Raw genomic sequence first — 12,788 nt, forward strand, 5'->3', positions numbered from 1 at the left:
AGATAATTAGAAATCCCCCTAACTATTGGAAATTTAAAATATTCTTTTAAATATCTCATGGACTACACACACAAAAAAAACCCACAGTGGAAATCTGAGAAAAAAATGAACACTAAATTATAATGAAAATAATATACATCTAAAAATGCTGCTAAAACAGTGTTTATAGCAAAATTAATAGACTCTAATGCTTGAATTGGAGAAAAAGAGAGGCTGAAATATCAAGAAATTAGGAGGAAAAGAAGATGAACTCAAAGAAGGAAGAAAATAACAGCAAAACTTAATGAACTATAAAACATATCAGCAAGGGAAAATCAAAGACGACAACAACAACAAAATCCCCAGTTCTTTGAAAATACAAATTAACTAGGCAATTTCCTGGGAAGACTTGCCAAGAAAAAAAGAGAGAATGCACAAATAGTTAATATTAGGAATTAGTAAAAGAGAATCCAACAGAGCATGAGATTAAAACATGAGAATAATGTGGAAAAATTTATGACAAACTTGAAAACTCAAATACAATGGATAATTTTGCAGAAAAATATAAATTAATTACTGAAACTTACTCGAAAAGTATAAATAACTAGCCTCATAATCATTAAATAATTTCAATCAATAGTTTAAATATACCCACAGAAATAGTTCAATCAGAATGCTTTTACTGCTGAATTGTGCCAAATTGTCAAGTAACATATAATTCCAATTGTATAGAAACTTCCATAGAACAGAGGAAAGGTAAGTCTTCCTGACTTATTCTATGAGAGAGATAAACCTTGATGGCAAAACCAGACAAGAACAGTCTTGGAAAGAAAAATCATAGGTTTATTTCACTTGTAAATTTAGATGCAAAATCCTAAATGAAATACTAGCAAGCTGAATCTGCTGATATATATATCTATATTCTATATCTATCTACCTATTTTTTCCAATTTACTCACAGATATTTAAATACTGACTATATGTAAATATTAATTTATTATATATTAAAAATATTCATTTATATGTAAGTATTCCTTTGTTTTATATAAATGAACAATCAATTTGGATTCTTCCCAGGCATGCAAGGATGGCTTCACCTGATAAGTACTCAGTTAACTGACAGCAGCTCTACTTCTCCTTACCACAAATGAGCAGCCAGCTGGGACCAGATCTCGCCTCATGAAACCGCAGGTTAGAAAGTGACGTGATAACTCTGAGCTGGGATGCCTTGGGTACTTTTTTGACCTACCTCTGCCTGGGTCTCTTGGTTCCTCAGGAAAGGCTCATTAGGCAACCAGAGTCCACCAGTCCTGTCTCTCTCCTTTGGGCACCACTCTCATCCTCCCCTCCTCTGTCCTCTGGTTCTTTCCCGATGGGCTGATGCATTATTTGCTATTTAGTATTGTTTGGTTTTGCCTTCTAATACCATGATTTAGTTGTTAACATTTTATTCAGCTCAAATACGAATATGTTCAATTTGTTGTAATGAAGTTAGAATGATTTTTTTAAAATCTTGACTATGTCTACATACTTGTGACTTGTTCTAATAAAATGATGCACAATTTAAGGTCTCTTTCCTAAGACTTCACTTTTCTTACTTCACTGCCAATATTCAAAAGGTAGAGAACTTCAAGTGTTTCCCTTTATATATCCCAGTGACATATCAACCCAGCAAGTCTAAATCTCAGTTCCTAGCTCCCCCCTGCTGTCTAGCTTATTTCTGGGTCTCCACTTCAATGAATCACCATTTAGCCAAGCCAGAATGCTTGTTCTCTTCCAAGGCCATTCCCTCTCCCTCAGCCTCCAGCATTAAATTAGTCATTAAATTGTATAAATTCCATCTTCTAAATATCACTTAAATCCTCCCTCTCTTCTTTAGCACCACTGCCACTATCTTAGACTGGGGGAACCGCAGTCATGAGCCAAATCTGGCCCACTGTTTATTTTTATATGGCTTGAAAGCTAAGAATGGTTTTTACATTCTTAAGTGGTTGAAAAAACTGCTTTTTCCAAATAATTCCATATTATTTTGGAATAATATTTTGTGACACATGAAAATTAGATGAAATTCAAGTTTCAGGGTCCATAAACACAGATTTATTGAAACACAGCCATCTCATTCATTTATGTACTGTCTATGGCTGCCTTCACCCTACAACAGCAGCGTTGAGTAGTTGCAATAGAGACCATATGGCTGGCAAAGACTAAAATATTTACTATCCGGCCTTTCACAGAAAACTTTACCAACCCCTGCCGCATGCCTTAAATGATGATCCAAACATTTCTTGACGGAGTAATCATCAAGAGTCTTATAATTGGTTTCTTTGTCTCTACAATTTGTCCCCTTGATGATCCACCTTCCAGTCACAAGAGTAATCTTCTTAGGGTATATATTTGGAGAGATCATTCCCTTTTATATAATTCTTCGATCATTTTCTAACATCTCCATGTATGAATTAATCAAAATAAATGATCAGTGTAGCCTATCTTTCCCATCAGAGTATTATGAAGAACTAAAATGTACTCAGTATCTAATGTCCTACTAAATAGCTCTTTCCTGGAAATTTAGATATTTGCTAACGTCTAGGCACTATTGCATCTACTATTCTTAAACTATTCTTCAAAAAGTATTAGTCAGCCAAAATTAACACTATTTTTAATTGGGTTACTGAAAGTTTGTGACAGAATCATAGAGTAACTCCATAAAATCAGTGATGAATATTTCAACATGATGTTCATTGTTACTCATGGTTTCTCTACCAATATTTTAGTAAGAAGATTAGAAAGTCTCACATGGACTCCCTCTGAAGTATAACTCACCAACTTTTATGACTCTTGGCAAACATGGCTACATTTTAGAAACATAACATGAGTGGAACAAACTATTATGGTATCAGTCTAGTTTTATTTGGCTGCTCAGAATGCCCCCAAATAATTGTTTTTGATTTGTTTTGTGACTCAAAGTATGCCACTGGGTGTCCAATGGAGTGACATAAATTTTCTTTTCTTTTCTTTTGTGAGGAAGATTAGCCCTGAGCTAACATCCATTGCCAATTCTCCTCTCTTTGCTGAGGAAGATTGGCCCAGGCTAACATCCGTGCCCATCTTCCTCTACTTTATATGGGACACTGCCACAGCATGGCTTGACAAGCGGTGCATCGGTGTGCGCCCAGGATCCGAACCTGCAAACTCCAGGCCATGCAGCAGAGCACGTGCACTTAACCACCACGCCACCAGGCCAGGCCCTAAATTTTCTTAATTTTATCCTTAAATTAGGAAATGTTTTCAAAATGGTATCTGCTTGATTCCAAATATACTTAAATGTGATCTAGGTGTTTGAACACAATGGTAAAAGGAAATAAGAGAGAACAAAGCCAGGATATGCTGACAATCAAGTTCTGGGGTGATGTTTTTGAGTAGTCTATTGGATTATGGTTGGGTTGCTCCTCCATTGAAAGGGCTGTCTATGCAGTCTCCCAGTTAACATTTCAGCACACCGTTTGTATATTTTGTCATAGCCTGGATCATCACTGCCTGGAAATTCATGAGTTACACACAGCACAGCAACACAAGCCTGTGGTGGCTTGACTACCCTAGAGGCGGAGGAAGTACCTCCAGTCTCTTCATACCTTTATTGTGATAAAGAAACTCCACTCTATCGGCAGATCTAAACTTTCAGCAGCCTAAGCTTGTGGCCTGGCAGATGGCTTTTGGTTTACTCATTTAAATCAGAGAGAGGATTAAGGGACTTATCTCATTAACTCAAGAATAAAAAAAAAAGACTTCCTATTTTAAAGAAATTCATAATCTATTAGAAAAGAATAATGCAGCAAAAATATCAGGCAAAAGAAATCCATGCATATTGGTGCATACAGAGAAATTTAGTGGGAAATACAACATCAAGAATGGTTAACAGTGACATAAAATATTTATAGAATTTATGATGTACAGAGTAGCTTAAAATAGTTTTTAAAGTTTGAAATCACTATTGTCCTGAGTACTAAGTACTGTCTGAGTCTACAGTATTTAGCACATATAATAATAGCCAATATTTATTAAATACTTACAATATGACAGGCTGACAATGATAGGCTATGGCAGGCTGAGCACTTAACATATACTAACTCATTGATGATGGTTCTGTTATTTCCCCATTATTATCCTCACTCTACAGATGAGGAACTCAAGCCACAGAGCTATTAATTGGTAGAGGCAGAGTATAAACCTGGGCTGTCTGGCTGCAAAGAGCATGTTCTTAACCATTTCAAAATGCATTATCTCTAGTAAATATTCATTATATATTTGTTCTTCAAATGAATGAATCAATCAATCAATCAATAATCCATCAATGAACGAATGAATAAAATAATGAATGCACAGCAAAAAACAAATGTGGAGATCCAGAAATCACTTAGTTGATTTATTAAAAAATATACACCATAGATGATCTGGGATTAAAAAGCATACGTCTACATTAGGGCTGGGACTATATGGCTTGGTTAATCCATTGTATGGGATTAAAATAAAAAATAAATTAAAAAATCACCACCGTTTCCCTTATTTTGTGTGTTCAAACCCGGAACATGGTAAAGCCTCCTCCGCAGGACTACTTTCCTCATATAGGGAGAGAAAAACTAGCTGTCTCCCAATATTTGCTTCTTGTTGCAGGATGAATTTATATTCTTGCACTTATCCATAATTATTTGTAATTCTTTGCCCAAATGCTATGAAGGAGAATAAAACTTCCATCTTTGAGACTTGATATCCTTTTTAATTGACATGACTACATATAGAGATACTAATTAGATTGATATAAAACTGATGGCAATGCCAAAGTATAAGTATTGATATTTAATAGCATCGAGTGAAAGAAACTAATGAGTGAGAGTGATTCCCAGAGCAGAGCATACAGAGCTATTAGAAACCTTATTCATGCAAATGAGAAGCTGATTAGTTTAAGCCATTGCTATGAAGTTTAGAATTATCCATTTACATTAGCCTAACTTCTCAGAGTTTTTGTAATACATAAAATATTTTTGTATTTATATTTTTTTTAAGTTTAATTTTATACCTGTAATTATTTCATTTTTTATAAGGAGGGTGAAAAGTAGACCTATATGAAGTTAAATTTTTCTGGGGATTCACGAAAAAAAATTTCTTAATTTAAGAGTTTTTTTTTTATTAAGAACGTAAGCCAGATGTTCCTGGCTGCCTATAAGCGTTCCAAGTTATGTTTATTCACAGAAGTTTAATACCAGGAAGAACAATCTGGTGATTCTTGAGGTCGGAATTTTGAATTAGTGATCCTCTTAAATGTAAATCAGTCAGTTTGCTTATTGGGAAATAAGAGACGCTTGAATACTTAAATTAAAAATTAAAACGTCCAGTAGATGTTAGGGAAACACCGAGAAGAAAGTGAATACGGGAATAAAACTCCACTCGGTGCCTTTAAGTGACCTCATAACACACTTCCTCAACGACTGCCAGCTTAGATCCTGTAACAAACCTGTCTTTTCTGTAGTCATTTCAACCAAGAAGTGAAAAGTCTATTGTTGTTTAAGTTATTGAGATTTTCAGCAAACATTTACTGGATACCTAGGTGATTCTCTAATGTTTTAAGATGTTCAAAAAGCTGTTTAAAATTAAAAATTAAATCGATGAACCAATAGTTTGCATTTATAACAGTAAAGAGTTATCTGACAAGTTTTTTCACCAGTTAGAAGCTTTGGCAATGCAGCAGACACTAATATTAACCTCTAGGTACATGTTCACATTTTACTCCTCAGCTCTAAGTAGTTGAAGTAAAAGTGTGGTTTAAAAAATTGATTATACATAGTATTCTTAATGTTCTGAATATGAAGTTAATCTATTTATGTAGAAAATTAAGCTATACAGAAATCTTTTTAAAGAAAGCAAAAAATCAGTCAAGATTCTGAAGAAAAGCATGATTAACATTTTAACAAATCAAAACCACAATGAAATATCACCTCATGCCCGTCAGAATGGCTATAATTAACAAGACAAGAAATAACAAGTGTTGGAGAGGATGTGGAGAGAAGGGAACTCTCATACACTGCTGGTGGGAGTGCAAACTGGTGCAGCCACTATGGAAAACAGTATGGAGATTCCTCAAAAAATTAGGAATAAAACTACCATACGATACAGCTATTCCACTGCTGGGTATTTATCCAAGGAACGTGAAAACACCAATGCGTAAAGACACATGCACCCCTGTGTTCATTGCAGCATTGTTCTCAATAGCCAAGACTTGGAAGCAACCTAAGTGCCCATCAAGGGACGAATGGATGAAGAAGATGTGGTATATATACACAGTGAAATACTACTCAGCCATAAGAAAAGATGAAATCCAGCCATTTGTGACAACATGGATGGACATTGAGGGTATTATGTTAAGCGAAATAAGTCAGAGGGAGAAAGTTAAATTCCGTGTGATTTCACTCATAAGTAGAAGATAACAACAACAACAAACAAACACACAGAGACAGAGATTGGATTGGTGGTTGCCAGAGGGGAGTCAGGGGGAGGAGGGTAAAAGGGATAATTCGGCACATGTGTGTGGTGATGGATTGTAATTAGTCTTTGGGTGGTGAACATGATGTAATCTATGCAGAAATAGAAATATAATGATGTACACCTGAAATTTATACAATGTTATAAACCAATGTTATGGCAATTAAAAAAAAAGGGAAAAAAATATATAAAATATTTAAATGAGATCATTTTATATATGCTATTTCATACCATCCTGTATTATTATTTATAAAATTTATTTTCTAATTATTTTTTGCTGATTATAAAAATGCAATTGATTTTTGTATATTGATCTTATAGTCACCATGTTAAACTAACCTGTTAATTCTTATAATTCATCTATGGAATACATTGTTTTATCCATATAGAATTCTGTGAATTAAAACAATTTCACTTTTTCGTTACCAGTCTTTATACCTTTTTAATTTTTTTCTTATGCTTTCTATGACCTTAGGGTCCCTGTGGGTGGAAATGGTGATATCTGACATTGTTGTCTTATTGCTGGTTTTAAATGCTTCAAATATTAAACTGTCTAGAAAAATGTTTGCTGTTTTTTTAAAAATATGAATAGATATTGAATTTTACCAAAAGGTTTTCCCTGAACCTATGGAAATAATCAGACTGTTTTTCTTCTTTAACCTTGTATTGTGAGTAGTACGGTGTAAGTGTTCTAATGTCAAACACATTTGTACTTTGGTAATATTTACTACTTGATCATTGTCAGTTATCATTATAAAGTCAGGTTTTCTTAAAGTCAATACAAATTATTTCAAAATTCTTTCACACAGATTGTCTGCAAGCACTGGGCAACAGCTAACTTGTGGCTTCAATCTTTAAGGAAGAAAACAGTTGAGGTGAGCTCACTCTGGCTTCCTCCCCAAGAGTACTTTCTAAACTGGGGTGCAGGATACAGAGTCTGAGCAGAGCGTGACAGTCTCTCCAGGTGGAGGAAGCAGAGAGCAGAATTCAGGGTTACCAAGGCTGCTAGGATTTAGGAGCAGAGTACCTCAGAGGAAGGAGTAGCAGATAAGGAGTCCCAGAATGTGCATGAAAAATCTTCCTTGGCTGACTCTTAAGCTACACATGCTGAGCATAGTGGACCGAGCAGAGTGTAGCTGTGGGAGGCTGGCGTGCTTTGCAGGAATTTTAGAGGCTTTGGAGTTGCAGAGAGGTGGTGGAGTTTGGGCTCAGTTAGGAGAGACCTAAGTGAACACTCTGTACTAAGAGTGAGGGCTGCACCCTAGGAAAGGGAGCAAAACTAAAATAGACTCATCCTAGTGAAGTCTAACAACAAGATCTGACAGGTCAAGGTAACAAACAATAATTTAACTATCTATCAGAAAAAAAGAGACCTAATACTCCTTGGAGTGAGATAAAATAATCTAGAGTCTCTACAATGTATCATCTAAACTGCCTGACATACAATTTTAAAAAATGCAAGAATGCAAAGAAATAGAAGAATTTACCATTAATGAAGACATAAAATGACCAACAGAGGCAGACACAGAGATGATCAAGATTTTGGAGTTAGCAGAGAAGGACTGCAAAATATCTAGGATTAATATGTTAAAGAAAATAGAGCAAAATATGAACAAAATAAATAAAAGTTGGAGGACTTCAACCAAAAATTAAAATATGTTAAAAATCAAATGAATATTCCAGAGCTTAAAATACAACATCTATAATTAAGACCTCATTGTTTGAGTTGAACAGTAGACTGGAGAACGCTGAGGACAGGAAGAACTAGAAGATATCAACAGAAACAATTCCACTAAAGCATAGAAAGGAAAAAAAAAAACTAACAAAACAAAACAAGATAGAGTAAGAAACGTGAGAGATGTTAAAAATATCTAGTATGTATAATTGGAGTCCCAGTAGAGGAAGAGAGAATGGAACCAGAGCCACAGTTGAAGAAAAATGGCTGAGAAGTTTCCAAAATTGATGAAAGAATTGAATGGACAGATTCAAAAAAGCTTAACAGCTAACACAATGAATGCAAAGAAAAGCACACATAGGCATACCATAGTCAAAGAGAAAATCTTGAAAACAGCCAGAGACTCGAGACACTACCTTCAAAGATGCGCGATAAGACTGATGGCAGACTCCTCATCAGGAACTCCAGAAGACAGAAGACAATGGAAAGACTTCTGCAAAGTGCTGAAAGAAAAAGCTGCCATCCTAGAACTTTAGACAAACAAAAATATCTTTAAAGAAAGAAGGCAAACAGCAATTTTGGGTCACTTGTTCAGGGGAAGCCAGCTGCTGTGTCGTGAGTACACTCCAATCTTCCTGTGAAGAGGCCCATATAGAGAAGAGTGAAGCCTCTGGCCAACAGCCAGAAAGGAACTGAGGCTCCTTCCAACAGCCATGTATGTGAGCTTGGAAGAGAATCGTCCAGCCCCAGTCAAGCCTTCCTGACAGCAGCCTTACCTGACAGCTTGATGGCAACTTATGAGAGACCCTGACCCAGACCACCCAGCTCTCAAATTTCTGATTCACAAAAACTAAGATAGTGTTTGTTGTTTTAAGCCAAACAAACAAACAAAAATACCACACACACACAAAAGAAGAAAAATAAACATTTTTTAGGGAAAAAAAAAAAATGATGGGCCAGCCCCGGTAGACTAGTGGTTAAGTTCAGAGCACTCCATTACAGCAGCCCCGGTTTGGTTCCCAGGTGTGGACCTACACCACTCATCAGTCAGTGGCCATGCTGTGGGGGTGGCTCACATACAAAAAAGAGCAAAAAGAAGAAGATAGGCAGTGGAAGTTAGCTCAGGGCTAATCTTCCTCAGCAAAAAGAAAAAAAAAAGATGAGGAAGTTGGTCATCTGTAGTCCTGTACTTCAAGAAATACTAAAGATGGGTCCAGCCCTGGTGCCTAGGGGTTAAGTTCAGTGTGCTCCACTTCAGCAGCCTGGGTTCGGTTCCCAGGTGTGGACCTATACTACTGTCAGCAGCCATGCTGTGGCAGCAACTCACACACAAAATAGAGGAAGATTGGCACAGATGCTAGCTCAGGGCAAATCTTCCTCAGCAAAAAAAAAGAAATACTAAAGAGAGTTTCTCCAAGTGAAGAAAAATGAGTGCTATATATTCTAGATCCAAAAATGCCTTTATCTCCTTACCTCATTTGGGAAAATTAATGTCTTAAACTAAGCACAAAACTTCAGGATGTTGATACACATGGGCAGATAATCTGAAACAAACACGATTACCCAATGAAGAGACAGATATTACAATCATTTCACTCTGGTTTTCAATCTGAATACTGAATACATATCCTTAAAAGTATGAACTGCTGTGTTTGTCATAACTATTATTTCTTATTTACCCTGGAATAAAATATGTATAGCAGAACAGAAGGTTATAGCCAACTCCTGATTACCTGACGTAATTTGATTTGTCTACGTAAAATCTTCCTTTAAATTCTGTTGACACAAATATGTGCTCTGATTATAGCCTACAGTCCATGAGAAGGTGACATATCTACTTACTTTAAAAAAAAAATGTGAGTGCTCATGAGACCATGAGCCAGAGGAGACCAGTTCAACAGGAAGACCGCTGCAGGCCTTCACCAGCAAGAAGTACCCAGGAAAAAGACAGCAAAATACAATGCCAAAAACTTTTCAACTCATCCTTACTTAAGATCTCACCATGCTATTCATTAATGAAATATTAATTCCCAGAACATTAGAATCACTCAAACATTTAATTTTATATTATAAATGTCTCTGTTTTTCCTCATTAAAATGAACAACTGAAAGGTGATAAATACAAGAGCCATGTTTTCAGGTCTCCAGATATTCAGGCATCAAAGGAATGATTTACAGTATAATGAGTTGAGTCTATGCCCAGCATAAGAACCAATAAGATATTTTATGATTATTTTGTAGCTAAATGTGTTATCCTTTCCTTCTCTTTACCCTCAGTTCTCTCCTCTTCCATTATGCATTCCTCCATCAGTCTCTCAATACTGACTTACTCCCCAAGATGCTTCATCATAGCCTCTCACTTGGGTCTGTTCCTCCCTAGTATGTTGCTCTACACAACAGGTAGCCTTTAATCATCCAACCAAACACCCACTTCTGCTATCTGTAGACTAATGTGGGCTTGAGAAAATCACTTGATGCGTTGCTCCTCCCAACTAAAATATAAATTAACAAAGACTTCCTTTAGACAATTTGTTGGCCTTCAGTAACAGAAGGACTTTCCAAAGATGGCATACTAGTGAGAAAGATATAATGGAACAAATGGGTACTTGGGGGCTTTGTATCACACAGGTTAATGACAATTTTTCTAGGTGGGCGTCTGTCAATATATAAAAATCTGTGTACTACAATTAGAAATTGAAATGAAGAAAGCAATATCTTTTACAATAGCATCAAAAAGCATGAAATACTTATGAATAAATTTAACAAAATATGCACAAGACCTGTAAATTAAAGCTATATAATTATAAAACATTGTGAAAATAATTAAATAAAATAAATGGAGAGATATATCAAATATAGGTTAGAAGACTCATTGTTAAGAGGTCAATTCTGCACAAATTGATCTATAGATTCAATGTCATCCTAATTAATATCTGTGCAGACTTTTCTTTGTAGAAATTGACAAGCTCATTCTAAAATTTATATGGGAATGTAAAGGATCTAGAATAATGAAAACAAATTTGAAAAAGAACAAAGTGCAAGGACTCATGCCACCTTATTTTAAGAATTATTATGAAGCTACAGTAATAAAGACAGTTTGCTATTAGCATGATGATAGATTTATAGATCAAAAGAAGTGAGTTGAGAGTCCAGAAATAAGCACATACATGATCAATTGACTTTAGACGAAGTGACAAGGTAATTTAATGATAAAATTATAGCATTTTCAACAAATGGTGCTGGAGAATTGGATATTCATATGGAAAAAAATAAATCTCAAATCCTACTTCACACCATATACAAGAATTAACTCATGTAATAGACCTAAACATAAGACCCACAGCGATAGAACTTCTTGAAGAAAACATAGGGTAAAATCTTTCAGCTCTTGAATTAACTTGTCAATTTCCACCAAAAAAAGTCCAGCTGAGATTTCAAATTGGATTGCATTGAATCTATAGATCATTTTGAGCAGAATTGGCATCTTAATGATGTTTAGTCTTTCAATCTGTGATCTCGATACATCTCTCCATTTATTTTATTTCTTAGCTAGGTCACAAAAAGCGCGCATCATAAAAGAAAACATTGATGAATTGGACTATGTCAACTTTTAAAATATTTGTTCTTCTAAAGACAATTAAGAAAATGACAAGACAAACCAAACACTGGGAGAAAATATTTATAAAATGTGCATCTGATAAAGGACTAGTTTCCATAATATGTGAAGAATTGTTACCACTCTATTACAGGAAGACCAACAGTTGAATTAGCAAGGGTTCCTGTCTGGGGAGGTGGATGGAAGTGGAAAATGGGATTAAAAGAATAAATAAGTAAAACATGAAGGGAGCCCTACAGTAGTGCGACTGTGACTACAGCAGCCGGGTATGATGAATCCAGCCCTTCACGCCTGGGGGGACGTGCGGTGAACTCACAAACAGGGGTTATACAGCCAAGGTTTGTGAGATTTCACTGTCTCATTTCTGTCACTGTCTTTGCCTTGGGTATGGGTCGTTGTTCTTAGAGAGATGAAGTAGTGAACACAGTACAGCACTTGATCCGCCGGGCTCAGGCATTGCTCATCTTGATTGAGGTTCTAGCTCCACGTAAGTATTTGCATTCTTTAGGGTGAATTATTTTCTTAGGCTCCTAGTCTCAATTTTCTCATCTAAAATCTGGTGCTAGTGACACAGAGTTTTCTGAATGCTAATTGGGAGAAGACGCGTAAAGTATTTAGTGCAGTGTCTGGCATATAATCACCCAATCAAGGTAGGAGGGTTTGTTTTTACTATTCTAGAAACCTCAGTGACTTTCTGTTACTCACTTTTATTCTCGTCCTTTTTAGCATTTTAATCAATAACTTGGATGAAACAGTGATGCTGTCCTTGTCAAATTGAGAGACTGCACAAAGAGGGCAGACTCAGACCTCAACCCACAAGCTAAAATGACGAACTGAGGTTAACAAGGTAATATGTAAGAGGAATTAACATAAAATTGAGTAACGGCAAATCCAGAGTGATGAGAACCAAATAAAAGCAAAACGTAAAAAAATCCTTAAGGGTTTTAGGCCAATATGAATCCACAAAGCAATGAGGTTGTTGGAAGA

Source organism: Diceros bicornis, chromosome 23, assembly GCF_020826845.1.
Source record: "Diceros bicornis minor isolate mBicDic1 chromosome 23, mDicBic1.mat.cur, whole genome shotgun sequence".
NCBI classification, from domain to species: Eukaryota; Metazoa; Chordata; class Mammalia; order Perissodactyla; family Rhinocerotidae; genus Diceros; species Diceros bicornis.